We start from the raw sequence: 7,500 nt of genomic DNA on the forward strand, positions 1-7,500 counted from the left end.
TGAGGTGAGGCAATTGCCTCAACCCATTTCGACACATAGTCTACAGCCACTAAGATATACCTGTTACCCTTACTGGATGGGAACGGTCCTTGGAAATCAATGCCCCAGACATCGAACACCTCAGCCTCTAAGATGCCGTTTTGTGGCATCTCATGTCTCTTTGAAATGTTCCCTGATCGTTGGCACGCATCACAAGCTGAAACAAAAGACCTAGCGTCAGCAAACAAAGAAGGCCAGTAAAAACCAGACTGAAGTACCTTAGCCACGGTGCGCGATGGACCGTGGTGACCACCATATGAAGAGGAGTGACAACCTTCCAGGACTATTTTGGTCTCCCACTGCGGAATACACCATCTGTAGAGACCGTCTGCACATTCCTTAAACAAGTAAGGATCATCCCAAAAGTACTGCTTAGCGTTATACAGAAAACGATTCCTCTGTGGATGAGAAAGGTCAGGCGGCGCCTTGCCACGACAACGAAGTTAGCTATATCTGCATACCAAGGTTCTTGGTTAACAATAGACGATATAACAGCAATTAAAGTATCGTCAGGAAAAGAATCATCAATAGGTAGAGAATCTTCCCCTTCTTGTCGCATCAGCCGCGACAAGTGATCAGCTACAACGTTCTCAGCTCCTTTCTTATCCTTAATCTGCAAATCAAACTCCTGAAGAAGGAGTATCCATCTCAGTAGTCGTGGTTTAGCCTCCTTCTTATCAAGGAGGTGCCTCAAAGCTGCATGGTCAGTAAAAACAGTGACCTCTGACCCAACTAAATAAGTACGAAACTTTTCTAAGGCATAAACTACAGCTAACAGCTCTTTCTCAGTGGTAGTGTACTTCACTTGAGCCTCATCCAGAGTTCGGCTCGCATAGTAGATAGCACTCAAAGCTTTGTCTTTCCTCTGGCCTAGCACCGCTCCCAGTGCATAGTCACTCGCATCACACATGATCTCAAACGGCAAGTCCCAGTCGGGAGGCTGTATGATCGGCGCAGAGACTAAAGCCTGCTTTAACCTGTTAAAAGCAGAAAGACAGTCATTAGTAAACACAAAAGGGGCATCTTTAAGCAGCAACTGTGAAAGTGGTTTAGCAATCTTTGAGAAGTCCTTAATGAACCGGCGATAAAAGCCGGTGTGACTAAGGAAACTTCTCACCCCCTTAACATTAACAGGAGGTGGTAATTGCTGAATCACTTCCACCTTTGCTTTATCAACCTCTATTCCCCTATCAGAAACTAAGTGCCCTAAGACAACTCCCTCGTTGACCATAAAGTGGCACTTCTCCCAGTTCAGCACAAGGTTAACTTCAATACAGCGCTGCAACACTTTCTCAAGGTTAGACAGACAGTTAGAAAAATCACTTCCATATACACTGAAATCGTCCATAAAAACTTCCATGATAGACTCAATATACTCAAAAAATATCCCCATCATGCACCTTTGAAAGGTGGCAGGGGCATTACACAAGCCAAAAGGCATTCTGCGATACGCAAAAACGCCCTTAGGACAAGTAAATGTAGTCTTGGCCTGATCGTCTGGGTGGATAGGGATATGAAAGAACCCTGAATACCCGTCTAAATAGCAGAAAAATTTATGTGAAGCTAACCTTTCTACCATTTGATCAATAAAAGGAAGGGGAAAGTGATCTTTCTTAGTGGCGGCATTCATCTGTCTGTAATCTATGCACATCCGCCAACCAGTCACTACTCGAGTAGGTATTAATTCATTCTTTTCATTCTTAACAACAGTTGTCCCTCCTTTCTTCGGGACTACATGTACTGGACTCACCCATTTAGAATTACCGACAGAATAAATAATACATGCATCCAGCAGCTTCATTACCTCAGCCATCACAACATCCTGCATCTTCCTGTTCACCAAGTACCGACCTGACCTGTGTCTCAAGGTTTGTGATCCTCCTCCAACTCTATCATGTGCATAAAAATATCGGGACTAATCCCAGTGATATCGTCGAGTGAATAACCCATTGCTTTCCTGTTTTTCTTAAGTACAGCTAACAAAGAAGTCAGCTGATCATCATTAAGCTTGGCACTAACAATGATTGGATATTGCTCTGTATCGTCTAAGAAAACATATTTAAGATGAGAAGGGAGAGGCTTACGTTCCGATACTTTTACCTCAATGGACCAAAGAGTGTTAATCATTTGTTCCACTTGCTCTCCCTCATGCTCATCCAAATCAACAAGCAATTCCAACGCAGCGTCATCGTCGTCTGGGCTATCTGCACACTCATCAAAAATCATAAAGGCTTCTAGTGGGTCCTTCATAAAAGAACCCGACCGGAAGTCATAAATAGACTCGTCAATAATATCAACCGAATAGCAAGTGTCCTCTATCATTGGGCGAGCTAAAGTCTCAAGCAGATCAATGTGATAGCGTCATCCCCTCTCGCAAGAGTCGACGCCCTTGTCGACATCAATAACAGCCCACCTGTACAAAAAGGAATGGTCTTCCTAAGATAATTTGGGTCCGGTGTCCTCACTATATCTAAAACAATGAAATCTCTTTGGAATAAAGAGCTTGCCTATTTTCACAGGCACGTCCTCTAAGACACCTAAGGGCCTCCTAACAGATCTATCAGCCATCTGTAGGGTAATGTTAGTCACTTTAAAATGACTCATCTTCAGTTTCTTGCAGACAGGAAGGGGCATGACACTGACACTGGCACCTAAATCGCAAAGGGCCTTATCAATAACCATGTTGCCTATAACACAAGTAATAGAAAAGCTGCCCGGGTCTTTCATTTTTGGAGGGGCCTTGTTTAAAAGCAAATTACTAGACTCTTCCATAAATGAAATCGTCTCAAATTCACTCAAATTTCTCTTACGCGTCACAATATCTTTCATAAACTTAGCGTAAGTGGGCACTTGAGTAACAAGTTCGGAGAAAAGGGACAGTTACCTGGAGGCTTTTCAAAACTTCCACAAACTTACCGTACTGTTGCTTGATCTTTGCGTCCTTCAGACGGCCTGGAAAGGGTACCCTAGTAGCAACGAGTGGACCCGCAGCTTTTCCTTTACCTTTATCAATGCGTGACGTCTCCACAGCAGGGGGAGATGACACGGTAGCGGCATTTGATAGCAAAATAGGATCTCTGCCATTAAAAGTGCTCGATCGAGTACTTATACCACTCGATCGACCATTTTCTTCTTCTGTCTCACTCGATCGACCAGTTTTGTCACTCGATCGAGTGATTCCTGCAGCAAACTCATTCGATCGAGTGCTTTTATCGCTCGATCGACCAACAGCAGATGGTGCACCACTCGATCGACCAATAATTTCACTCGATCGAGTGATGGGATGAATTGATTCACTCGATCGAGTGGAGAAATCACTCGATCGAGTATCTTGATTACACGCTGCAAGTATTTCGATTAAGAATTCATCTAGATCGTCGTCCTGGGTATCTTTAGCTATCAAAACCTCGTCCTCTTCATGAGTAAGGTCATTTTCAAAATTCATCGCACTGACTGGATTACATATTGGAAGAAGCTTGGTTTGGTCTTTCGCGAGTGTTAACTACGCGACTTGTTCTTTCAATTCCGATATGACCGTTTCAGACTGCCGGGATATACTCATCATAATGGACTTTAATTCAGCAATTTCTTCACTTGCAGAAGGAGAGGCCGGCTGCATCTTGGCGCAGAAGAGTAGAAAACATTCTTTATTTCTTCATACAAATTTGAGAGAAAGGAACTCCCGCTTGTATTTCGATAGGGCAAGAACGCGCTCAACACTTTCCATGCATAAGATAGGGTCATGCCCTTCCATGCCACATCTACCACATGGCTCTTTATGCTCCGTAATCGTGGGCATCCTGGCAAATAAACTTTCAAAGCAATAACTAACCTGCAAAACTAATCAAAATTTTGCAGAAATGAGATCGGCCTCAAGGAATAAATTCCTTGAGACGAGAGACAACTTAATTAAAGCAACAAAATTTCACCACCTCCCCGGCAACGGCGCAAAAATTTGACACGTCAGTCGTATACCTGTCAAAAATACCAACTGGCTCTAACTAATATAGCTAGGGAAGTCGGGTCGAATCCACAGAGAGGTAGGAAATTGTCAGCTTAATTTAAGTTGTCAAGGTAACCAATTGGGGGTTTTTTAAATGTGATAGTCTAAACTAATAAGAAAAAGGAAGAGGAAATTAAAAGGAAGCAATCAAGCAGATAAAGAGAAACAGCTAAGACAGACGGTTCACCATAATCATTTAGTCAAGTAATCTAGGTCTCAGGTCAATGCAAAAATGGTCTAAGGGGTAGCGAACGTCACCTTTCGGTCCTTAATTCACCCTAAAGCGTAAACAGCTTAACTTTCGCCCTCACTGCAATACCCTATTGTTCGCTACTAGTCTCGCCTTTTCCAACCTTTCGGTCCAGGTCAAGGATCACTAAGAATTAAAGGTCTAATTGCGTCGACTCAATTTGGCGGTTAAAGTTAATTGTAGCATTTAACCAACAAAGACTATACTAGCATTAACCCAATAAATCGATTACTGTTCCCTCATGATTATGGATCCCCTATAGTCTTAGCCAAGGGAAATTAGCTACTCATTACCATTGAATTAACAATAACGATAAATAGGTAATTGATGTGACCATAATTGGCGCATATTTAGCCCCCGAATTACCATTGTTTCCATGCTTTTTAGTGCCTATTTGGGTCATTTCTTATCTTTAGTTCTTTGTTTTGCATATTCTTTGAGATTTTGATCCCTTGGTAGGAAAGGAGTAAGAATCTTGCATTTTCATGGCAAAACGAGGCTAAATTGATTGTATTCAATGACCAAGCATCAAGAAGAGACAAGACTAGAAGGCCTTTGTACATATTATAGTAGAAGAACAATGTTGAGAAAGGATCCTTGCGTCCCCAAGGAAATCCCCAAGGAATTTACGAAGAAAAGGGAAGAAAAGAAGAAGAATTGACGCTGACCAACAATCCGAACGGATTGCAGACAATCTGCCCGTCCAGCCAGCACAATCCGAGCGTCCCTCCTTGGAATCCGCTCGGATTCCCCCTCAACAATCCGAGCGTCCCTCTTCTGAATCCGCTCGGATTGCACAGCCCAAATCCGGCCGTCCCGACTCTAATCCGCACGGATTCCTGCACAGCACGGATTTCATTCTTCGAGCTACGAAAAGAGAAGCCCTTCTCTCAGAAAATATCGGGTCCTCCTTGCTCAACCTAAAAAGTGTAATTACTAGTTTAGCCCTTAGTTAACCCTAATGCATCCTCCCTAATTTTCACTATAAATACCCCATTAGTCTAATTAGAGGAGCATGTTCTTCTTATCAATATTTAGAGTAGTTAATATTAATCAAATCTCTCTTCAATATTGTAATCAAGTATTAATCAAGTTTTAATCCAAGTTTTAGTTCTTCAATCTCTCTCTTGTTCTTCCTTTATTTTGGGTAATTAGAAGATTATTGGGTTTATTGGGAGATTGACAACCTTCCATCAATCATCAAGTTCTTCTATTATTCTTTGCATTATTATTTTGGAATCATTATCTCTTAATCCCTTTTTAATTATTGCTAATTACTTTCATTTATTCATCATGTTTCATATTGTTGGTATGATTGACAACCTTGCTAGCATGATCAACATGATAATGAGTGAGTAGTCTCTTAGCTAGGGTTTAATGGGTGATTAGGGGAAACCAACATGGGGAATAATTCATGCTTAAATCAATATGCTTTCATATCTTATTTGCTTGCTTGTTTTGATCTTAATACATGCACATGTTATATTTGATGAAATGCTAAGCCTATGAATCCTTGCATTTACTATCATCTCCTATCTTTTCAATGAGACTTGTAAGACATAACCCAACTCGAGTCTTGTTAGACCATGCATGTGTTGAGTAGGAAAGATTAAGTCGACTTGTAGGTGTTGTACAATCTAATCGATTCGGCTCCGGGACCCAAACTTTCCTAGGATTGTAAGACATAACCCAACTCAATCCATCACAACAATAATTGCTTGCTTATAATTTGAGAACATGTTTGTATGATCATATCCCATGAATCCCCTATGATCCCATGACACCCTAGTGCCTTTAATCAATTGTTTACACCCCTTATTTTATTCATCTTGCTAGTTTATTTTCATTGTTATTTTAGTTTAGTAACCTTCTACATCAACCCAATTTGTGACACCCCCTAGACACTACTAGTTACAATAGAATTCTCATTTCAATACCCGTCCCTTGGGATCCGACCTTTACTTGCCTCTTTACTAATTGTAGAGTTGTTTGTGAAGTATAAATTGTGTTTTGTATCGACCATTGACCAACGACCACATATACTTAATTGTGAACACGAAATGGCCTCGATAAAAAATGGCGCCGTTCTTGGGGACGGTGTTTAATTGATTTAAGATTTCTTTTATTGTTTTTAGTTGTGTCTTTTTCACCTTGGGAAGTAAAACTCCTCAAGGTTTGTTCTAATTGTTTTTGAGTTGTTTGATATTTTGCATGTCTAGAAGGTTACAAGGTGATTTGTTACCTTTTGACCGTGAAATCGAAAGAACCTTGACGAATAATAGGAGACTTGTTAGGAGGAATTTGAGAGGTGTTGGTGAAGTTGTTCAACCCACTAGTGAGTTTGTCAATCCTTTCGCAATAGAAGGAGAAGAGAACCCATTACACAATATCCCACAAAATCCACCTACAATGCCTAAATTCTCGTCACACTCTATACCCACCGAGGAGAATCTACCAAATGGTACTCCTACACCGCAACATCTAACCGGAAATTTTATTGCCAAGTCCGCCTTCATCCAATTAGTTGAGAGGAGCCAATTTGGGGGATGCCTAGTGAAGACCCTCATTCTCATATGGAAACCTTTTGCGATTATTGTGATGCTATCTCTCAAACGGGCGTGACTCAAGACCAAATTAGATGGGTCTTATTTCCTTTTTCGTTAATCGGCACCGCAAAGCAATGGTTGAAGGGCCTTGATAAGGCCACCCTTGGAATAGATTCTTGGAAGAAGTTGGCTCTAGCTTTCTACAAAAATTCTACCCACCGGAAAAGACCAACATGCTAAGAGCTCAAATTACGGGTTTTAAGCAAAGGGATGAAGAATCTTTGTATGAAGCTTGGGAGCGGTTCAAAGGTGTTTGTCGCTCATGTCCTCACCATGGACTTAGCGAATGGTTTTTGGTACAACAATTTTGGAATGGTTTATATGAAGATTCAAGGAACATTCTCAATATGGGATCAAATGGAATGTTCACCGAAGTTGATGACAATCAAACATGGAACAAGATTGAGGAAATGGCGGTCCATAATTCACAATATAGTAGACCTCGCAAGGCTACTAGAGGAGGAAAGTATGAAGTGGACTCCGTTACTCAATTGGGTGCTCAACTTAGTGCTCACATTGACACAATCAACTTGAAATTTGAACAAGCTATGGCTAGACTTGAGGAAAACTCAAAATCATCAAAGCATCATGTCAATGCCATG

At 41.3% G+C, this 7,500-nt stretch overlaps 1 non-coding gene across 1 annotated transcript; it reads right to left on the reverse strand.

Moving 5' to 3' along the window:
• Positions 1-7,071: 7,071 nt before the first annotated feature.
• Positions 7,072-7,178, reverse strand: LOC141645680 (small nucleolar RNA R71). The gene has a single exon (XR_012545157.1). It is a non-coding gene; the product is annotated as a small nucleolar RNA R71 (small nucleolar RNA).
• Between the last annotated feature and the right edge of the window lie 322 nt (positions 7,179-7,500).

Source organism: Silene latifolia, chromosome 2 (genome assembly GCF_048544455.1).
Source record: "Silene latifolia isolate original U9 population chromosome 2, ASM4854445v1, whole genome shotgun sequence".
Classification (NCBI taxonomy): domain Eukaryota; kingdom Viridiplantae; phylum Streptophyta; class Magnoliopsida; order Caryophyllales; family Caryophyllaceae; genus Silene; species Silene latifolia.